The 22657-nt window shown below is 34.2% G+C and overlaps 1 long non-coding RNA gene across 2 annotated transcripts in view; it reads left to right on the forward strand.

Moving 5' to 3' along the window:
• The window catches only part of LOC105730571 (uncharacterized), a 303311-nt gene that overhangs the window by 14561 nt on the left and 266093 nt on the right, over positions 1 to 22657 (forward strand). The window lies entirely within an intron of this gene.

Here is a 22657-nt window from a genome sequence, read left to right on the forward strand (position 1 = left end):
TGCCATGACTTGTTCTAATTGCTTTATGCATAACCCAACTAATCCACATCGCATCCTAATGAAGTAGGTAGGATTACTATTTTTGTTTTATAGATGAAGATGATTGACACTAGAAGAGATTTGGTGAATTATCTCACCATAACTTGGTTACCTACTGTAACCAAGTACAATTCCTAACCATTGTACATACTTCCCTGTCTGCTACACAGACTGTCAAACATTTAGTGCCTGTGCGTGTATGTTTGCCAGTCATAGTAATAATAATAATTAGTACTATGCAGAAAATACTTTTTTTCTTCTTACTACAATGTGACAGAAAATTTAGAATTTTAGTTCAAAAGATACTTACAGTTATCTTTTTTTTCTTTCTAAACTTGATGAGCCAGAGATCCAAATCTGACGTCTGTTTCTTCGAACACAGAGTTGAGTGTATTCCCCAGTCTCTTTTACATTAGTTGTGAACTGAATTATATTGAATAGAATCTGGGTTCCACAGCTGGTCTATAAAAATTTCCCATGTGCTTCTCTATTCTCTTTTCTCTTCCCATCAATTGGGATAGCAGCTGTTAGGGTGATCTTAACAGTCATGTATGAAGATGGTATAGCTGCTGACAACCTGGATGGATTTTGAAAGACTCTGTAGTCAAATTGCTTCACTTTTCTGAACGAACAAGTCTATAACAAGCAAGAAATAAAAGTCTATTGTTTTTAAGCTGCTGAAATGTTGGGGTCTGTTTTTTTTTTATTACAGCATCACATCCTAACTGGTATAACAAATTATATTAATTATAATTAGAAAAACTAATTTATTCTTCTGATTTGCATATTATCTAATTATTAAGGAATAAGTGAATGGATGAATAAATAAATAAATATAGGATTTTGGAGGAGTTTAGGTATTTGTGGAGTTCCTAGCATTTGCTAGAATCTTACATGCTATTGCAAATCCTCACAATCCCTGAAGTAAATTATTGATACAAAGTCTCATAAAAACCTACACTTTCCATTACTCCAGGTATCTTAAATGACGACAACTTATTTTGTCATCATTTGAGATACCCTGGAATAGTGGAAAATGTGACTATATGTGAGTAAGTAGAGGAAGAAACACACCGAAGTCAGGTTACTGTGTACCTGCCTTTGTTAAAGGATAGGTGGGTTGGTGAATTCCTTTTGGGTCTCATATTCCTGAGCAAAGACTGCAAAGACTTTTGGGCCATTTCAGGTTATTGCCTCAGGGTTCATATGTTTTATTTCTTTCTCTGTTGATAGAAAGAATGTCACTTTGCCTTCAGATTTGGCCATGTTTTTTAGAATGTGTTAACTCTAGACTTTTATCCCTGGACAATTATCAAATTTACTTTTCTGGCTTTGTTTTTGTTTTTGTTTTGGTGTGTGTGTGGCATGTTTGTATGCAAAAGAAAATAGTTTTATAAATGAAAGTTTTCCCGAGTATTTAAGTCCTATTGGGTATTACATAAACAATTTATTAATGTGAAAAGTGGAATATGTTATGTGTAGCATACATATTAACATAGATTTTTAAAATAAAACATCATACTTATCTTTTTTAAGAATTGAGGAAATTCATTTCTGTGCTTAGGATAGCTCTGTGTCTTGGAATTGTATGAGAGTAATTAATATTAGTCATGATTGCTTTTTTTAAATTAATTTTATTTTTGCCACGGAGTCTTGCTCTGTCACCCAAACTAAAGTGGAGTGGCACGATTGACGCTCACTGCAGCCTCCAACTCCTGAGCTCAATTGATCCTCCCACCTCACCCTCCCCAATAGCTAGGGCCATGTGACCATGTATAGCTATTTTTCAAAAAAAATTAAGTGTGAAGACAGGGTCTTGCTATGTTTCTCAGGCTGGTCTCAAGCCTTGGGATTACAAAAGTGAGCTACCGTGCCCAGCCAATAATTTCCTTCTTAGCAGATGAAAAAAAGAGAAGTGGCTCCTTGAAGACACAGGGTAGAACATGAGTCTGCTCTTAATCGAAACTGAAATGTTGGGATGATGGTGACAAAATCTGGGCTCTCTCCAATTTGGACATAATTTGGAGTTGATTTAAACTTGTCATATGCAAACAGATTTCTTGTTTTAATTTCAAGTTGACAGCTACAGATGCTTTAAACACTATTTGTGCCATAAAAAGAAGAATCTCATTTTTTCTTTGTTACCCCAAATAAACATAGATATTTATTGGAAATTTGGAACTGAGAAACAGTATTCTTCAAGGCATAATCTAAACCCACTTAGCAAAACGTGAAATCTCTTACAGCATGTAAAAGTTTTCTTTATGTACAAAGCACTGGAGAGTTTTAGACAACACCTGCATTCATGGCCTGGACTGTTATTCTCTTATTTTTGCCTTGCTGTGGACTTAAAGTTCTCATCCATAAATCATTTTTATGAAGTGAATAAATGACTTCTTTCATTGATGAACTACAAACTGACTGCACTGGTTACATTATAGCTAAGAGTAACATATTGATAGAGTTCTGCAAAAAGGAAATGAATGCGGCTTTTTGCCTGAGAGGAAGGGAACTTATTAAAGTGAAAGTCAAATTAGATTTGATATGATGACAAAGAGCAAAACTCAGGTTCAGTAAAGTTTAAACCTATTGACATTTTATTAATAGTTATTTTTAAAGGTTGCTAATGAATTTTTGTAGGGAATTTTAACTGTGGCTATTAGTGAACTTGAAGCACATGGCTTAAATATTTACTAGTGGTCATCGAATCTAGAGGAAATGACCTGATGAAAATAGAATTAGGGATACTAATTTCTGCCTGATATTTAATGTGAAAATAATTTTATGTTACAGTAATTAGCACACCATGTTTTTAATGCTTAATAAACACCACTATATCCATTGTATATAGTAAAAGAAAATAGTGATTGTATCTACAGAATAAAGTAAAATGTAGAGTTCATGTATGCATTAAAAGCCAAATAATTTAAAGTCCCCTAATACATTTCTGTGCAGAAAAATATAGTTAAGAAATTTTTACCATGTAGATATAATGACACCAAAATTAAATAAATAACCAGAATTCATCCGTCTTGAGAACCTAATCATTTTCATAAGGGAATCAATTATTTGGTCAAATTGTATGTTTGATACCATGCCAAACATCTGGATTAATGGTTGAAAATTTAACTGAGGTACTTATACTGAACCGTTTTTCTGACACATCTGCCTGAATGTGTGTTGATGCTAATGTCTTGTATCTTTTTTTTATTTTAAATTATATCATGCCTTCAATGTGAAATAGATTCAATGTAATTCTCAAACCTAAATTATACTGCATTGCCTACTATCCAATAATTTAATATAGAATCTGTGAAATGATGAAGTGATTCCAGAAATTTCAGAAGATCATGCAATCTCTTTAAATGCACAATTAAAACATTATACACTGATCATGAGTTCTATATTGTTGGAAACTATAAATAACAAAAAATAGCAAACTTCTAAAGTTGAAGACTTTACCTACATAACATTGTTTGTAAGTTTAACATTTAAGATAGTACGGTCCTGACTACAGAGCTACAGAGCATTTATTAATTTTTTCCACTTATGCACAATTTATTTTCTAATAAATATAAAATTATTGAGATCCCATGATCAATGTCAAAATCATTTACAAAACTTCCTTGTACATAAACACTTCCTATTGTACCTCCTAATTCCACCCTGGAGATCCCTAACATTCTCTGATTGTTGACTTTCCACTGTTTGCATATCTTTGTGCTTTCCAAGCCACTCCAGCTGCAGTGAGCAGGCTTTGCTCATAAAGCCTTTCCCTCAGAGATAAGGCCTGCCTTCATGTAATCTTAGCACATCCCTTCGTTTCCTCTTGTGCTTGAGTCCTTTTAAATGTAGGCTTTCCGGTTTTAAAAGTGCCATAAACATCTTCCCAGCTCATTATAGACCATTATCATACTTTTCTTTTAGCTTATATGCTAGATAGAGAAATCCATTGCTATGCCACAATGGAATCAAATCATTTTGAAGCATCAGGAAGCGTAGATGCCTTGAAATATCAAACTGGATACCTTCCAAAACCAAATCCTAGTGTGATATTATGGTGATCAAACCTCAGAGTGGCATCTGTCAACTATCTCACTATTAACTGAATTTCTAATTAGGAAAATATTGGAAATAGAATGAGAAGTTGGGTATATTCTCAAAGAGCAGAGAAGTTTAGTGAAGAAGGCATAAAGCTGAAGCCTGATCTTGAGGAAGGATTTGGTTGTTTTTTTGAGGGGGTGGTAGGGCAGGTGGTGATAACCTGTGAAGTTCTCATGCTCTAATCCTAGCCTTCTTTTTAACCCTTTCCCATCTACATTACCTGAATGCACAGTTTCCCAAGACTATGCTTTCATGGACTCCTTCTCTTTCTGCTTTCCTTCTTCCCTGTTTCAGGAAGAGTTGGGTATTTCTTGTTTGTTTGGTTGGTTTTTTTTTTTACCCCCAGGGAAACTTTTACATAATTGTGGTTAACAATTTCAGCTTCTGAGGAAACAGTCACTTCCTGAGTAGACTACTTCCTGTTGGATGATTCTGATAAACAGACTTTCAGAAGCAACTCAGAACCCATCCAGTAACTTTTCAGCAGGAAAGCCCTTCAAATATTTGAAACTCATTTACATATTCTTCTTCCTGTTCACCTATACCAGAAACAAACGCTCTAGTCCTATAAAGCAATCCTTATCTAGTCAGCGTCCCCGGGGGATCCTTATTTAGCTAAGACTCTTATGAATGAATTACTTTGCCAATATACCTTTGAAATGATGGTGCCCAGAACTAGACTCAAAATTTCAAATATAATCTAAATATTATCTATCCACATGTTACTACTAATGCAAAGGTAGGGAAGCATTAGCTTTTCAAGCAGATGCTGTAGTTTTCTCGAACCCTTTAAATCTGGAATTAACTAAAATGTTTAGACCTTTTTATATGAAAATGCTTTCATGTCAAGTTTTTACCATCAATACACTACACTTCACATAGTTACTCAAATTGTGTTTTATCAATATTCACAAGGTAAATGTACTCAAAGCCTTGGGTTTTCTTCACATTTCACCTTTGGGATCTTTAATGTGAAGAAACAACATGCAAACAACTAAAATTTTGGCCCGAGCAGCTGAAGAATTAAAGAAACCTTGCTTGTTAAATTTGGGTGGGGGTATTTTTTTTTTTTCCACCACTGCCTCCACCGCCGGGTGGGGGTCTTTTGAATTACTTGTTAACTCTATTGTTTGAATCATGTAGCAATAAGTATACATTTAAATGCTGGCTGGGATTTTCTGCCACAGGTGTTTTCTTCACTAAGATTTTCCCTTTAAAAAATATTTTTCTTTCTTTTTTTTTTTTTTTATTGCATTTTAGGTTTTGGGGTACATGTGAAAAACATGCAAGGTAGTTGTTATAAGAACAGAAAGATAGCTTAAAAATCAAAACTCAAGATGACAATAAAGTATTTTAGAAGTAGCAATCACTTTAGTTTCTTCATAAACACACCATTTTAAGAATCAATCAGCTATTCCTATACATAATAATTTTTTACCCTGAACTCCTTTCTTTGCAGAGCTTGGTAAACCTATGTCTGATGATTTAACTTGGTATGTTTCTGGTGATCTTTTTTAAAATTATTACTGTTTACCTGTGTTCCATGTTGCTCTATTTAGATTATTTTAAACCAAAGTTAAGGCTCAGGAGATAGCCAGAGAATAGCCCAAAAGGCAGTGACCACATCATTTGAGTCTGCCAAATCTCCTAATAGTACTATCTCATAGGAGATGGTTAATAAATACTTGGTGATTTGAAAACTTAAAGGACCAAGTGGCCTGTTGAATGATTCTAAAAGGTATTCTCAAATAAATCACAGTGTTGATCTCTAGAAGCTTTCTCCAAATTCAGGGTTAATTTAGAGATTCAGTAAGGATTTCAATTCTAAGGACTGTTTTTGTCCATTGGGAAAACAAAATTCTCAATAAAATAAAGTCTTTCTTGTGTCTATTTGTTTTGAAGAAAAGTCCACTGCATAGGTGGCATAAGCTTTCTGGAAATGAACATGAGGAAAGAGGCAAAGACATGCATAGTGCTCAGCCAGCAGATGCTACTAACTAAAAAATAATACTAAACCAGTCATCAGAAGACATGCAATGCCCCGTTTATTATAGTTGGGGACATTTAGGTTCTTACTGAGGCAAGTGAACTACCCTTCTTAAGACTTTTTATTTTTTCTGTAACCAACAGTCCTATTGTGAAAATAAAATAATATTTATGTTGTCTAAAAAGATACTGGAAGGATTTATGTAGCCATATAATTTCATAATATATTTGTACTCTTATTTATTTATTTTGTTGTTGTTGTTACAATTTTTCTTTGTTTTTAGGAAATAACATTTTGTGTAATCTTGGTTAGAAGGTCATTTTCATTTTGCCCAAATTTTCTCACTCCACATTGCTTTGCTAAGCCCTGTGCATTTATTCATTCATTATTTTATTCACTTACTCATTTGTTCTTCTTAAAAACATTTATTGAATACACATTATGTCCTAGATACAAGGCTGCCATTAGTGCTGCAATGTGAATCCATTATAACTGCTTAGGCCGCCTTGTTCTATTCATTCTCATTTTCTACAGCAAACTTAAACCCATCTCCACAGCTCCTAGCCTCATTATTCATTCCACTCCACATCCATTTTTCATAGTTGCTGCTGATGACACCTCCACCTTCCCAACACTCTTTTCTCTAAATCCCACTCCATCAGGTTCTTGATCTTATTCCTTCCTCTACCTTTCCACAACCACAGCCTTGGTGCATGCACTAGACACTTCCTTCTATGGGTTATCTAATCCAGCAATCTCCAGGCTTTTCTTCATCATGCATCCCTTCTTATAACATTTTTGAACATCCCAGACAAATATATATATATTTATAAATCATATTAATATGTCACTTTTAATCCATGTAATCCATGTACATATTAGAATATTAATTTCTTTATGATTTTTGAAACAATGTATATATAAATAGACATCATAGTTTTTTTATATATATTTTATTACGTTTTAGGTTTTGGGATATATGTGCAGAACATGCAGAATTGCTACATAGGTACATACATGGCAATGTGGTTTGCTGCCTTCCTCCCCGTACTTTTAAATGATTTGTTATACTTAATATGTAAAAACAATAAGTGCATTTTAAAAATTGTTAAATATAAAATAGATATTCAAATGTATTGTGCAGAGTACATAAAACTTACATATCTCTAACCAAGCTTCCTTATTGAAAGAGCCACGTAAACCAGACTCCAAATTTCCAATTTGTTCTTTCTCCTCCGAGACACTGAGGAAGGAAGACTTTATAGAGGTTTCATTCTTCTTTGCTGCAGTAAGCAATAAACTAAGCTTTGTGTTATGCAGGTATGTGTGTGTATATATGCATACATATGTAGCATAAAATCTATATAAGGTATATATAAAATATATACCACTATATATACTACTAGTATATATACTATATATAGTACAACTAAATATAAAGAAACTGCTTTAAATAATGATAGTAGTTAATATTTTGAATTTGTCTTCAAATTTTACATGAGAAGAAAATCATAAGTTATAGAGTCCTTTAAAGTTCATCTTTTTGGTATGATGAGAAATAAATTGCTCAGTAAATTTTTATTTAAATTCAGTGTGATCCCAACTAGTAGTAAATATGATCCATGATATCTTCTTTTAACTTGATAAATACAATGTTTTTACTTTTTAAAAAACTGTCCAACAATTTGGATCCGTATATTCTGGCCCATAGTTTTTTGTGATTCCAGAGTTATACTCATCACCATCTCTCTGGGTTTACTTTTCCAGGAGTCTGGTAAGACTTAACATTAGGCTCAGATGTAAAGTTTTCCCTAAATATAGTAGATAATGCAGATAGGCCTGCAGCAATGAATTTGATGTTGTGTTCTGGGGTGTTTTAGAAATTTTTGAAAATTTAGAAAACAGAAAGTAACCTAATTTTCATATGTTATCTATACTCTGGTTATTCACAAAGGAAAGTACCCAATATTTTAAAAGAGAGTTTATTTCCTTCGCATTTTTCTCACTTACTTTGGCAATCTTTTTAAAATTTAATTAAATTAATTAATTTATTTTTGAGACAGGGTCTTTTTCTATTGCCCAGGCTGGAGCGCAGTGGTGCAATCACAGTTCACTGCATCCTCAACCTCCCAGGCTCAGGTGATCTCACACCTCAGCCTCCTGAGTATCTGGGACACAGGCATGCACCACCATGCCTGGCTAGTTTTTGTATTTTTTTAGAAATGGAGTTTTGTCATGTTGCCGAGGCTCAGGCTGGTCTTGAACTCCTGGGCTAAACTAATTCACCCACCTCAGCCTCCCAAAATGTTGGGATTACAGGCATGAACCACCATGCTTGATCAAATATTACTTTTTTAACTGACAAATAGTAATTGTGTATATTCATGCAGTACATAGTGGTGTTTGGATATACATATAATGTGTAGTGATCAGATTAGAGTGATTAGCATAAGCATTGTCTCAAACATTTATCATTTGTGTTGGGAACATTCAATATCCTCCTTCTAGGTATTTTAAACTATGTTTTATTATTAACTATAGTTATCCTACAGTGGTATAGAACACGAGAACTTGTTTCTGCTATCTAGCTATAATTTTTTATTTTTCAGGCATTCTATCAGTATAGAATACTGAGCTAGGGGTGTTTAGTTCACAAAATTTTCATTGCAGAGAGAGCAAATAAGGTCTAGAAGAGATATGATTTTATTTTCTGCTAAATAACAAGCAGTTTTCACTCATTTGAATTTATGATATTGGAACAGCATTGGCAGATCACAAGTTCTTTGGTGATGTCAGTGGAAACAGATTTACATGGTTTTGGTTTGTGCCCCAAAGCTTGTGAATACATTCTTTGCCAGTGAGATACACATGTGAAGCACATAAGCAGGTGAAAGTGTGATTACATTGTTGTCTCTTCCTTTGCAACCATAATTTATTCCTTCCATGATGCAGTTGAACATCTGCTTTATGTTTGAAGATTTTTCAAAATGAATTTATTAATTTTACATGTTACTAAGTAGAACTAATCATCTAAATTACAAAAACATTATAAAATGATATAACTACACAAATTCTTCTATCATTTTTCTAGACAACTTAAAATATTAATTTTTTCCATAACAACACTAATTGTTAGAGAAAAATGTGCCTTAAGAGAGTACTTCACTTGCATAAGTAATAACCTAAATGTTCATCTGTAATAAATGAGACATTTTATGTCTTCTGATTCTGGCTTAGATTTAGTAAGTAGTGCTCTGCTAGATGGTCACTGTGAATACCTATGCTACATTATCTCCTCCTCTGCCATTCCTAGAAAGCTTGTGCCATCTGCAATGTATTTTTCTTCAAAACAGATAGGAAGGCGACAGGGAAGATTTTACATTTTACGTGGAAGATTTTTTTTTTTTTTCTGATGACAAAACTGAGGCTGTTGTTGAATCTTTAAATTATTCTCAAATTTGGACAACATGTCAGGTCCATATCTCTTCAAGACCATCACTGTTCCGAGAATGTCATTGGAACCATTAAAATGTCCACTTTCCTTTCAAAATTTTCAGATCAACAAATATTTATTAACCTTCTTTTGTTTTCTGAGTGTTCCAGGGAGTTTTGAAGAAAATGAAAGGTCTGTCACTACTTTTGGTGGACATAGCCTAAGGAGGACACATTCTCAATGAGCTACATTTTTGAATAAATACCTCCTATTCAATACAGGTAGAATTGCCACCTTACTTGCTTCTGAACAATAGAGTCTGTCTAAAGAGATGGCACATAACTCCCTTGACTAGATTACAGACATGGCAAATGTGAAGGGGTTTTGCATGTGTTAAGTACAATTGATATTGTATGAATCATAAGGTAGATTAACCTTGGCGGACCTGATACAGTCATATGAAAGCCCTTAAAAGACAAACAGCCCTTTTGTGAGACTCTCTTTCAATGGTTTTAAAGAAGTAAGTTGTTACATTGTGAGAGAGCCTTTGAGAGGTCATCAGTTATCAATGAGAAAAAACTTGAAAAATAAAAATTGCCTGTGGTAGCATGTATTTTATCCTTTTTGGGGGAATTAAGAATATGGGCATAGCTAGGGGATCATAAAATTTATTATTCAACAAGGACACATTGAAATGAAAGAAGGAAAGGTGAAAAATTAAATTGGAACAACAGGAGGGTACCAGGACTACTCTTGGCAAACCAGACTTAGTATCAGTATCTCGGTCACTCCTGTTATAAAGCACCTCCCAGATAATAGGTACAATGCTTTCCTATGTTCATTTGCTGTCTCTAAAGATTGGTTGTTTAAAATCAGACTGTTCTACCCCCATTGAAAAATTTTAACCTAAAAAAATGTCATTGGTCATTCTAAATCTATTTAAATTTCAACTGAGAAAACCAGTGTTTCATGCTCTAATTTTAGATGTCTTATTATAGCTGTGTAGTGTTTCATCTTTTACACACACAGTCTGACTTTCCCTTGCTCCTTTACCAGTTGCTTTAAACACATTCTTCTTAGCTCATTGTAACTTCTCTTTTGTTTTCCTTTTTGTTTCTTTCTATTTTGGAGACAGTGTGGTATAGGAATTAAAAGCACAGTGCTGGATTCTGACTGCCTTGGATCAAATCTTGGCTCTACTATTTATGATCATTGACAACTTAATTCATCTTTCTGTGCCTCAATGTTTTCACTTGTAGTTATGAATAAAAAGGGAGATTTAAGAAGTATCTGCTTCATGGCTTGTAGAAAGATAGTGTTGGGCACATAGTTAAGCAGTCAATAAATACTAATTCTCATTATTAGTTCCCTTTTAATATAGGTTCCAAGCAGCCTAATTCACTTAGGTTTTGTAGTGTAACATAACTTTTTTATAACTAAGAAAATAAAATTAATGCTTTCTAAAAATTAACTCGCTAGCTTAAAAAGAAACCTGCTTGGTATCTTCTGACAAATGTTTCTCTTTAGGCTTTGTTTGGCTCAAAGAATAATGTGGTAATATGCTATTAATAATGTTATCACTAAAGAAACATTGGTCATCATTCAGAATAAGTTTGATAAAATAATTTATATGTGAGAATATCACTGCATTGAATAACTTCAGCTATAAACTTGTATTCTGTTTTCTTTACGTAAGGTAACTATCTGCTGATTTTATCAGTCATTGAATAGAAGCATTAGTTAAGTAGATACAGATTAGAAAGTCCCCAAGTCCTTAACCAGTTCTCAAGGAAATGATTTTAAAACAAAGAACTATGGCAATGGAAAAATGTCTGCAAATTAAAGCCAAAACATACTTCCGTGACTTTGGTCTTTAGAGACTAAGATTCCAGCAGGATTAACTGACTGAAGTTCTAAGCATGTTTGATAGTTCTGAATCAAGTTCAAGTATTCACATTTGCAATCAGTGCCCTAGAATTAGATATGGTTAATCTGACAATCAAGTTCAATGGAAAAATCATTTCCATGAGAACCACAGCACTGCTGAGTATGGCGTATCGCCTTTGGAAGGTGGATACATTTCCCATGAAATACACTTTAGATGACTCTATAGTAAAAATTTAATAAGCCTGGCTAAAGAATGTTCACTATGATTCATTTTGCTAATTTGGTACATTTGCTCAAATTTCCATTAAACTAAACAAAGATCCAGTTACTCAATTACCAAAATATTCAGTTTTATGTTTCCAGAAAAAAAAAATGCAAGGGAGAAATGAAGGTGATTCTTGAGATGTGAGTCAAACATCTCTCAATATTTTGGAAAGGTGAGTCATCTCTTGGATATATTGTTTTTGGTTACATCATTTAGTATAGAAAAAACCAATGATGACATAAAACAGAAGCAAAGTAATCTTCAAAGAAGAAAGTTAAGTAATTTTTTCTTTCTTTCTTGCATTTGTTGGTGAACTTGGATAAGCCCAAATATGAAGATATTACATATCAAAATAAGTTGAGAAATGACTCTTGGATTCAAGCTTTGTATCTACAGGACAAAGTGAGTTAAAGAACAGAGCAATTTTCCAAAGAAAAATGTGAATAAATAGAAAATTCAGATCCTAGCCCTCCTTCTGAGATGGGCAAATGATTCTTCTCTCTTTTCCTTGTTTGAATAGCATAGACATAAATTTCATAGATATTATTTATAATTAATTCTCAAATATTATTTAATTTTAATTTTCAATTTTTTCTCAGTTGTTTTGTATAAGATTTAAAGGTTTTTACACCTTTCTTCTGGGTAGCTCTACACAGTATTCTCCACAGGCACTTCAAATTTTACATGTCAATTTAATTTGTTATTTCCTATCTGGTCACACTTAATTTGCCTTCTATGTTCTAAACTATAGTCAACAATATCACCATCCACTCAATAGATAAAGAATATTAAAAATTCTAGAGGGAAGAAACTTATTTAGCTTCAATTAAACCATGGTTTTCTAATCACAATTTTTTTTTTCAGAAAATACTTATTAAGACTTTACCAGTATAAAAATTAAAACTCTTACAAATAACTGTAAGATCCTACACAATCTGACTTCTGTTATTTCACTAATTCATTTCCTACATCTCTCTGTCCTCACTCGCACCTCTCCAGTCCCACTGGACTCCGCCAGGGACTGGTTTGAATTTACTCTAAGACTGAATTTTTAACCTGTTGATAGATGACCCTCAGACAATAATTTGAAGGGAAGGCAGCTTCATGTTTACTTTAAAAATGTGAGGCAAGCAAAACTTCCAGAGCAATAGGTAGCCTTAGTAAAACAGTTATAATCCCTTTGGAATTTTTTTCCCTATGACTTGCAACTCACTGATTCTACAAACGATGATTGTTTCTTAAAGTGGCCTCAAAGCGTCTCTCTTTGTTATTTTGCAGATGTTATTAGTGTGTACATTTCATTATTTTTTAGCTAAAGTGAATGTAAATATTTGAAAGGAATAATGAATGGCAGAGTTATCAAACTTTTCTAACTGAAATCTAAGAATTTCAATTTAGATTTTCTAATGAAGTCAGTTTACTACAGCATATGCAGCGGTGATAGTGAAATGATTAAGATTCTGACGTCTGCATCCAGATTGCTACACCCAAATTTTTGTTCTGTTGCTTTACTCATTGTATGATTTTGGTCAAGTTATATTTGAGCTACAGTGTCCTTATAGTATAAACTGTGAATAATAATTGACATTTCCTGCTAGGAACATTGGATTAGTGAAGGTAGACCAGGTCAATATTCTAAAACTTTAGCACATGTGAGAATCACCTGGAGGTGTTAAAACAGGTGTCTGACATTTTAATTCCCACCAACAGTGTAAAAGTATTCCTATTTTTATATAGCCTTGCCAGCATCTATTGTTTCTTGATTTTTTAATAATCACCATTCTAACTGGCCTGAGATGGTATTTCATTGTGCATTTCTCTAATGACCAGTGACGCTGAGCTTTTTTCATATGTTTGTTGGCCACGTATATGTCTTCTTTTGAGAAGTGTCTGTTCATATTTTTGATGGGGCCATTTGTTTCTTGTAAATTTGTTAAAGTTCCTTGAAGATTCTGAATATTAGACCTTTGTCAGATGGATAGATTGCAGATATTTTCTCCCATTCTCTAGGTTGCCTGTTCACTCTGACAATAGTTTCTTTTGCTGTACAGAAGCTCTTTAGTTTAATTAAATCCCATTTGTCAATTTTGCCTTTTGTTGCATTTGCTTTTGACATTTTTGTCATGAAGTCTTTTCCCATGCCTACATCCTGAATGGTATTGCTTAGGTTTTCTTCTAGGGTTTTTATGATTTGGGTTTTACATTTATGTATTTAATTGATCTTGAGTTAATTTTTGTATAAGGTATAAGGCAGGGGTCCAGTTTCAGTTTTCTGCATATGGCTAGCCAGTTTTTCCAGAACCAGTTATTGAATAGGAAATGCTTTCCCCATTGCTTGTTTTTTCAGGTTTGTCCAAGATCAGATGGTTGTAGATGTGTGGTGTTATTTCTGAGATCTCTGTTCTGTACCATTGGTCTTTCTGTTTGTTTTGGTATCAGTACCATGCTATTTTGGTTACTATAGTCTTGTAGTATAGTTTAAAGTCATGTAGTGTGATGCCTCCAGCTTTGTTCTTTTTGCTTAGGACTGTTTTGGCTATATGGGCTCTTCTTTGGTTCCATATGAAATTTAAAGTAGTTTTTTCTAATTATGTGAAGAATGTCAATGGTAGTTTGATGAGAATAACATTGAACATATAAATTACTTGGGCAGTATGGCCATTTTCATGATATTGATTCTTCCTATCTTTGAGGAGGGAATGTTTTTCCATGTTTGTGTCTTCTGTTATTTCCTCGAGCAGTGGTTTGTAGTTTTCCTTAAAGAGGTCCTTCACTTCCCTTGTTAGCTGTATTCCTAGGTATTTTATTCTCTTTGTAGTGATTGTGAATAGGAGTTCATTTATGATTTGGCTCTCTGCTTGTCTATTGTTGGTGTAAATGAGTGCTTGTGATTTTTGCCCATTGACTCTGTATACTGAGACTTTGCTGAGCTTACTTATCAGCTTAAGGAGTTTTTGGGCCGAGATGATGGGGTATTCTAAATATAGAATCATCTCATTTGCAAACAGAGACAATTTCACCGCCTCTCTTTCTATTTGAATATCCTGTATTTATTTATCTTGCCTGATTGCTTTGGCCAGAACTTCCAATACTCCATTGAATAGGAGTGGTGAGAAAGGGCATCCTTGTCTTGTACCAGTTTTAAAAGGGAATGCGTCCAGCTTTTGCCAATTCAGTATGATATTCGCTGTGGATTTGTCATAAATAGCTCTTATTATTTTCAGGTATGTTCCCTCAATACTTAGTTTATTGAGTTTTTAACATGACGTTGAATTTTATCAAAGGCCTTTTCTGCTTCTATTGAGATAATCATGTGTTTTTCATCATTGGTTCTGTTTATATGATGGATTATGTTTATTAATTTGCATATCTTGAACCAGTCTTGCATCCCCAGGATGCAGCCTGCTCGATTGTGGTGAATCAGTTTTTTGATGTGCTGCTGGATTTGGTTTGCCAGTATTTTGTTGAAGATTTTTGCATAGATGTTCATCAAGAATATTGGCATAATTTTTTTCTTTTTTTGTTGTGTCTCTGCCAGGTTTTGGTATCAGGCTGATGCTGTCCTCATAAAATGAGTTAGAAAGAAGTCCCTCCTTTTCAGTTGCTTGGAATAGTTTCAAAATGAATGGTACCATCTCCTCTTTGTGTCTCTGGTAGAATTCAACTGTGAATCCATCTGGTCCTGGGCTTTTTTACATTGGTAGGCTATTAATTACTGCCTCAATTTAAGAACTTGTTACTGATCTATTCAGGGATTTGATTTTTTTCCTATTTTAGTCTTGGGAGGGTGTATGTGTCCAGGAATTTATCCATTTCTTCTAGATTTTCTAGTTTATTTGTATAGAGGTATTTATAACATTCTCTGATGGTAGTTTGTATTTCTGTGGGGTCAGTGGAACAGTGTAGTGATTTCTCAAGGATCTAGAATCAGAAATACCATTTGACCCAGCAATCCCATTACTGGGTATAAACCCAAAGGAATATAAATTATTCTACTATAAAGACAAAGGTACATGTATGTTTATTTGTAGCACTATTTACAATAACAAAGACATGGAACCAACCCAAATGCTCATCAATAATAGACTGGATAAAGAAAATGTGTTACATATATGCCATGGAATACTATGCAGCCATTGAAAAGAATGAGATCATATCCCTTCCAGGGACATGGATGAAGCTGAAAGCCATCATCCTCACCAAACTAACACAGGAACAGAAAACCAAACACTACATGTTCTTACTCATAAATGGGAGTTGAACAATGAGACACATGGACACAGAGAAGTGAACAACATATACTGGGGCCTGTTGGGGGTTGGGGGCATGGGGAGGGAACCTAGATGCCAGGTCAATAGGTACAGCAAACCATCATGGCACAGGTATACCTATGTAACAAATATGTACATTCTGCACATGTATCCTGGGACTTAAAGTAAGATAAAAATAAAAAAAATAAAAATAAAAAACACAGGTGTCTGATAGATGGGATTGCATTAAACTCAAAAGTTTTTGCATATTAGAGGAAACAAATGAGTGAAGAAGCGATTCACATATTGGGAGAATGTATTTGCAAATCATATGTTGAAAAAGTGGCTAATATTCAAAATGTACAAGAAACTCAAACAAAGCAAAAAAAAAAAAAAAGCAGCAAAAAAAACCAAAAAACAAAAAACAAAAAACAAATAAGACAAAACAACCCCCAAATAATGCAATTGAAAATGGGGAAAAAAACCTGAATAGACATGTTTCAGAAAAAGACACGCAATGGCCAACAGGTATATGAAAAGGTGTTCAACATTTCTAATCATCAGATAAATGCAAATTAAAAGCACAATGAGATAACACATCATGCTTGTTAGATTAGCTACTATCAAAAAGAAGAAAGAAATCAAGTGTTGGTAAGGAAGTGGAGAAATAGGAACCATTGTGCACTGTTGGCTGATTTGTGAATTAACATCATCATTTTGGAAAATGATGTGGAGTTTCCTCAAAACCTAAAAATAGAATTAACATATAATCCAGCAATCTCCCTTCTGAGAACATATCCAGAGAAAATAAAACCAATATATTAAAGAGTTGACTATGTTTCTATGTTCATTCTAACACTGTTCACAATAGCCAAATGAAAATAACCAAAGTGCCCATTAACAGATGACTCGATTAAAAAATGTGATGTATATAGACACACTAGAATATGACTCAAACTTTAAAAAGCAGGAGATCCTGTCATTCAGGAAGACATAGGTGAAACGAAAGGATATTATGCTAAGTGAAATAAGCCAGGCACAAAGAGACAAATACTATATGATTTTACTTATATGTGAAATTTTAAAAAGTCAAACTCATAGAAGTAGAAAGCAAAATGGTAGTTACCAGGAGCTTGGGGAAGAGGTAGATGGGGAAAAGAGGAGATATTGATCAAAGGATAGAAAAGTTCAGTTAGACACAAGGAATAAGTTCTGGTGATTTATTGCAAAGTATGGTGACTATAGTTAATAATAATGTATATTTCAAAATAGCTAAAACAGAAGACCTTATTTTATGTTTTTTTCATCTAAGATAGGTTTTACTATTTATTTATTTTTTAACTTTTATTTTAGGTTCAGGGATACATATGAAGGTTTGTTACATAGGTAAACTCAGGTCTTAGGTGTTTGTTACACAGATTATTTTATCATTTAGGAATTAAGCCCAATACCCAATAGTTACCTCTTCTCCTTCCCTCCCTCCTCCTACCTTCCATCTTCATGTAGACCCCAATGTCTGTTGTTCCCTTCTTGGTGTTCATAAGTTATCATCATTTAGCTCCTGTTTATAAGTAAGAACACATGGTATTTGGTTTTCTGTTCCTGCATTAGTTTGCTGAGGATAATAGCCTCCAGCTCCATCTATGTTCCTGTGAAAGAAATGATCTTACTCTTTTTTTATGGCTATATAGTATTCCACGATGTACATGTACCACATTTTCTTTATCCAATCTGTTATCAATGGGCATTTAGGTTGATTCCAAGTTTTTGCTATTGTGAATAGCGCTTCAGTGAACATTTGCATGCATGGTGTTTACGTAGAATGTTTTACATTCCTCTGGTTATAGAACCAATAACAGGATTGCTAGGTCAAATGGTACTTCTGCTTTTGGCTCTTTGGGGAATTGCCATACTGCTTTCCACAATGGTTGAACTAATTTACACTCCCACCAAGAGTGTTTAAAAGTTCCCTTTTCTCTGCAACATCACCAGCATCTGTTATTTTTTGACATTTTAATAATAACCATTCTGATTCATGTGAGATGGCATCTCATTGTGGTTTTGATTTGCATTTCTCTAATGAACAGTGATATTAAGTGAACAGTGATTTTTTTCATATGTCTGTTGGCCACATTTATGTCCTCCCGCCCACTTTTCTATGGGGTTGTTTAAAAGTTGTTAAGTTTAATTAGATCCCACTTGTCAATTTTTGCTTTTGTTGTGATTGATTTTGGTGTCTTTGTCATGAAATCTTTGTCCATTCCTATGTCCAGGATGGTATTGCCTAGGTTGTCTTCCAAGGTTTTTATAGTTGTGGGTTTTACATTTAAGTCTTTAATCCATCTTGAGCTGATTTTTTATATAGTATAAGGAAGAAGCTTCAATCTTCTTAAACAGAGGATTTTAAATGTTCTCATCACAAGAAATGATAAATATTTGAAATGATGAATCTGCTAATTATTCCTGATTTGATCACTTTACAATGTTTACATGTATCAGACATTGTACTGTATCCTATAAATATATGCAAATATTATTTGTCAATTAAAAATCAAGTAGAACTTTGAAAAATCAGGTGTTTGAGCCCCATCCCCAGTCTTTCTGATTCAGTACTTCTATGGCAAAATCTAAGAACTGGCCTTTCTAGTAAGTTTCCCAGTGATGCCAGTGCCTCTGGTTCAGGACCACATTTTGAGAATCCCTGGGCAAGAATATTCTACAGTAATAAGTAATCGCATATTTTAGTGGTTTATAACAATAGAAGCTTATTACTCAGTGTATGCAGCATGAACATTTCAGTCTGCTGGGGGATTCTGCACATCATGGCCACTCAAGGGCCCAGGTTTGTGGGGCTCTATTGCCACATGTGGATCCATGGTATCAGGAAGAGGAAGAGAACATGGTGAATTGAGCTGACTCTTGACATTTCTGTTTGAAACAAGTAGAAAATAAAGTAGTAAAGTTTTAATGTAATTTTTGGTGTAATTTCTATAAGTAGCACTGATTAGAGTTAGGCAATTTATCAAGGAGGTGATGCTACTTCTGAGGCTTGCTTGGATATGCATGGGGAGGAGAGTCAGAATGACAGGGATAAAGAGTGCCAAGTGATACTCCTTTTCTTTCCTTTTTTTCTGTCATCTTGAACTAACTTTTGTTATTTTAGCCTCGTGTCTTTACACGAATCCTGTTTCTGAGACTCTTTCTAGCCTTGACTTCTGACTTCCATTTCTTCAACCTTGCCTGTTCTATGTCAATGTAACAGCTAAGAATTATTGATTAGGGCATTATTTTATGTGTTTTAAATATAGTCTTTCTTTTACTCACTAAGTCTCTTTTCTCCATGTCACAGATAAGGAAACTGAGGTCCAGAGTCCCTTTGGCTTTAATCTGATAGTTGTCCTCCATCTACTTCCTTGAACTGGATGCTTTGGACTTTCCCTTCCTTTAAGTACCCGCTTCAATTGATTCATAGACTTCATTTGCAGAGCCTGGAGCTCACACTGGGCACTTCTCTGCCTTGCTTGGCTCCTGGAGAAGAGGTTAAAACTTAAATGATAAAAAACCTCCTCACATGTTCATCTCAAGGGTATTGGAGAGCTACAACATATTACAGGTACTTTCACATGAGTACTTTAAATTCTACAAAAACATATAGCAAAAAAAGGAATTATTTTTTCTCATTTCAGCTTTGTGAAGCCATTATTTTTTTGGTGAAGTTTTTATGCTCAATAAATTATAGCAATGGCATGGGTCAGTTCTTCCTGAATCCACACCACTTAGAAGACAGGTTTTGGAGCCAGGTAAACCTAGGGTCAAGTCCCTGTTATATTATTCTACTAGCTGTGGGACTTTGATGAGGACATTTGATTTCTCTTATTATAAAATGAGAACCACCTCAAAGAAACCTATTTTTTAGGTACAGCATCGCTTTTCTGTACTGCGGGGGCTTGCAGGAAAATTGAACAGGAGGTGGTTGGACCAATAAAAGCTTATGCAACTGTAATTAATTAATGAGATATGTGGGCCTGTTCTTTACAATCCTTTCAGCTTATTTGTGCTGCCAAAAGATGAATTCTCAGTCTCTAGAGGATGGGATTAGCAATATGAAGAATTTGAAGTGATCTTTCTCTTCTAGAATGACTGTTTGTTTTTCATCTCTGTTCAAATAGCCAAGTTGATTTATTTCATAGTTCTAGCTTTGCTTTTATATTATCTCATATTACTTCATCATAATTGTGATTATTTGTTTTTCAATTTAAAAACATATATCATGCATTATGTGTGCCTTAATATTCTGTTAAGCATTATTATGGATACAAGAAAATTAAAAGGCATGATTTCTGCTGGTAGGAATGTTATCTGTTAATTGAGACAAAGTTAATACTTCAGTAACAACTCTAGGAAAATTCCAGATTATATATTATACACTATCATATTGTGGGAATAGGTGAACATCTATAGTATACGGCCTGGACTTTGCTTTCCACTAAATTTTGGGAAAAATTTATTACATGGATAGTCTCCAAGGGGCGTTGTATTATCTGGTAGATGGTATCTTGGAGTATGTTTATACAAAATACAGAAGAGGTGGATTTCTGTCATGTCACCCCTCAGACATATGCCAGGTGGGTCTTAGCAGAAAACTAGATTAAGACAGAGAGGAGAGACTAATACTCCAGAAGCTAAAACCCTCAGTGTTAAACAAGTTTTTCAAAATACATTGTTTTTTTCCAATTCATTCTCCACCATACTATCAGAGTAATCTTTTAAAAATGAAAATCTGATCATGTCAATCAACTGCTTTACTTTTTCATTGGCTTCTATTATATTTTTCTAGGAGAAAAGCCCATATCTTTAACATTGCTTAAAGCCTGCTGCGGGCTGGCTTCCCCCTACCTCTGTGCCTTCTTGTTTATGCTAATGATACTCTTTTATCACTATTATTATTATTATTATTATTATACTGTAAGTTCTAGGATACATGTGCAGATTGTGCAGGATTGTTACATAGGTACACATGTGCCATGGTGGTTTGCTGCATCCATCCCCCCATCAGCTACATTAGGTATTTCTCCTAATGTTATCTCTCCCTAACTCCCCCACTGCCTGCTATCCTTCCCCTAGCCCCTTACCCCACAACAGACCCCAGTGTGTAATGTTCCCCTCCCTGTGTCCATGTCTTCTCATTGTTCAACACCCACTTATGAGTGGGAATATTTGGTGTTTGGTTTTCTGTTCTTGTGTCAGTTTGCTGAACTCAAATGACACTCTTTAAACAGAAGCCACAATTGTCTGCTGTCAGCACTTCCATACTTTGCTCACCTTAACATGTAGCCTTGGCACCAATGGTTCCTGGTGCTGAAATGCTTTTCCCTGTACCTTCTACTGGCTGGATAGTTCTCTATTTATGTTCAGATCTCAATTAACAATTCCAGGTTGTGCTGTGTAGCTTTGGGGAAATTATTTAAACTGTTTTTCAAACCTTTAAGTTCAGGGGTACATGTGCAGGTTTGTTATATATGCTTCAGTTTCAGTTTCCTCGTCAATAAAATAGGGATCATACCACCACCTATGTCATAGATTGACTGTTGGGATTAAGGAAGACTATATATATAATTCTCATCACAGTGTTGGTATCTATAAATTAAATAAATACTATTATTATCATTACTACTATTCCCATTATTCCTAAGTGAATCCTTTTCTACTGTCCAGGATAAAGTCAGTCCTTCATGTTATGGATTTTCATGGCACTGTATTTTTTTTTCCTCCAAAGTATGTACTGTGATTTATAATTATTTAGTTTTCGTCTGTTTTATTGTTAGTCTCTTTCACTAGTCCTTAGACTCAAGGAAGGCAGCACGTTGGCTCATTGCTTTATCCCCATTGCCTATGACAATTTCTTCTACATGTTCACACCTGAAAAAATAATTTTGTGATGTGATGTGAATGAATGAAGTATGTCCAACTAGTAATTAGTTTGTCAGAGGGGACCTGTTCATTTTCTAAAAACCATGTTTTTATTATCAGAAACTCCAAAGCAAGCTTAGAATGTCAAGGTTTTTGTTTTTCATTAATTATCTGCCACATTTTAAGAAAACTCTTAGTTTCCCTCTGAGTCAGAAACAAAAATGTACCCATGCCTATTTCAGGGCTTGGATTCAGGGATTTTATAGTTGCTGATCTGCTCCTTCAGTATTATCTTATGTGAATTCAGATCTACAAGTATTTTATAAAGGGAGGAATTTATGGACTTTCAATTCAGTCCATGTGAGCAGGAGAAAAGATAATTAAATAGAAGCCAAATTTCTGAGAGTGAAGCTAATGTATGTGAGAATCAGGATCAATTTGTAGTGACAGGTAAGTCAGCATGGATAGATCATACAGACAAAATGCTCATTGGGAAAAAAAATGCAGTTCTTGTTGTTGGTCAAAAAGTCTTGTCCAGGTAAACTATGGGTGTAGGAAAAAATTCATAACAGAATGAGCACATAAATAAGAAGTGAAGAGAAAGAAAAAATTAGTAAACATTCCTCTCAATTCTTATCAAATACAATTCCATGTTTACATTCCTAAGATGAGCCTAAGTTAAGGTCTGAGAGCTAGAGAGATACTTTTTGATTGTTATGTTTTCAAAAACTTCAGTCCCAGTAATGGTAGCGCACTGCTTATCCTTATGGACGGATAATGTT

Source organism: Aotus nancymaae, unplaced genomic scaffold (assembly GCF_030222135.1).
Source record: "Aotus nancymaae isolate 86718 unplaced genomic scaffold, 86718_ANA_hifiasm-v0.15.2.pri h1tg000040l, whole genome shotgun sequence".
Lineage (NCBI taxonomy): Eukaryota > Metazoa > Chordata > Mammalia > Primates > Aotidae > Aotus > Aotus nancymaae.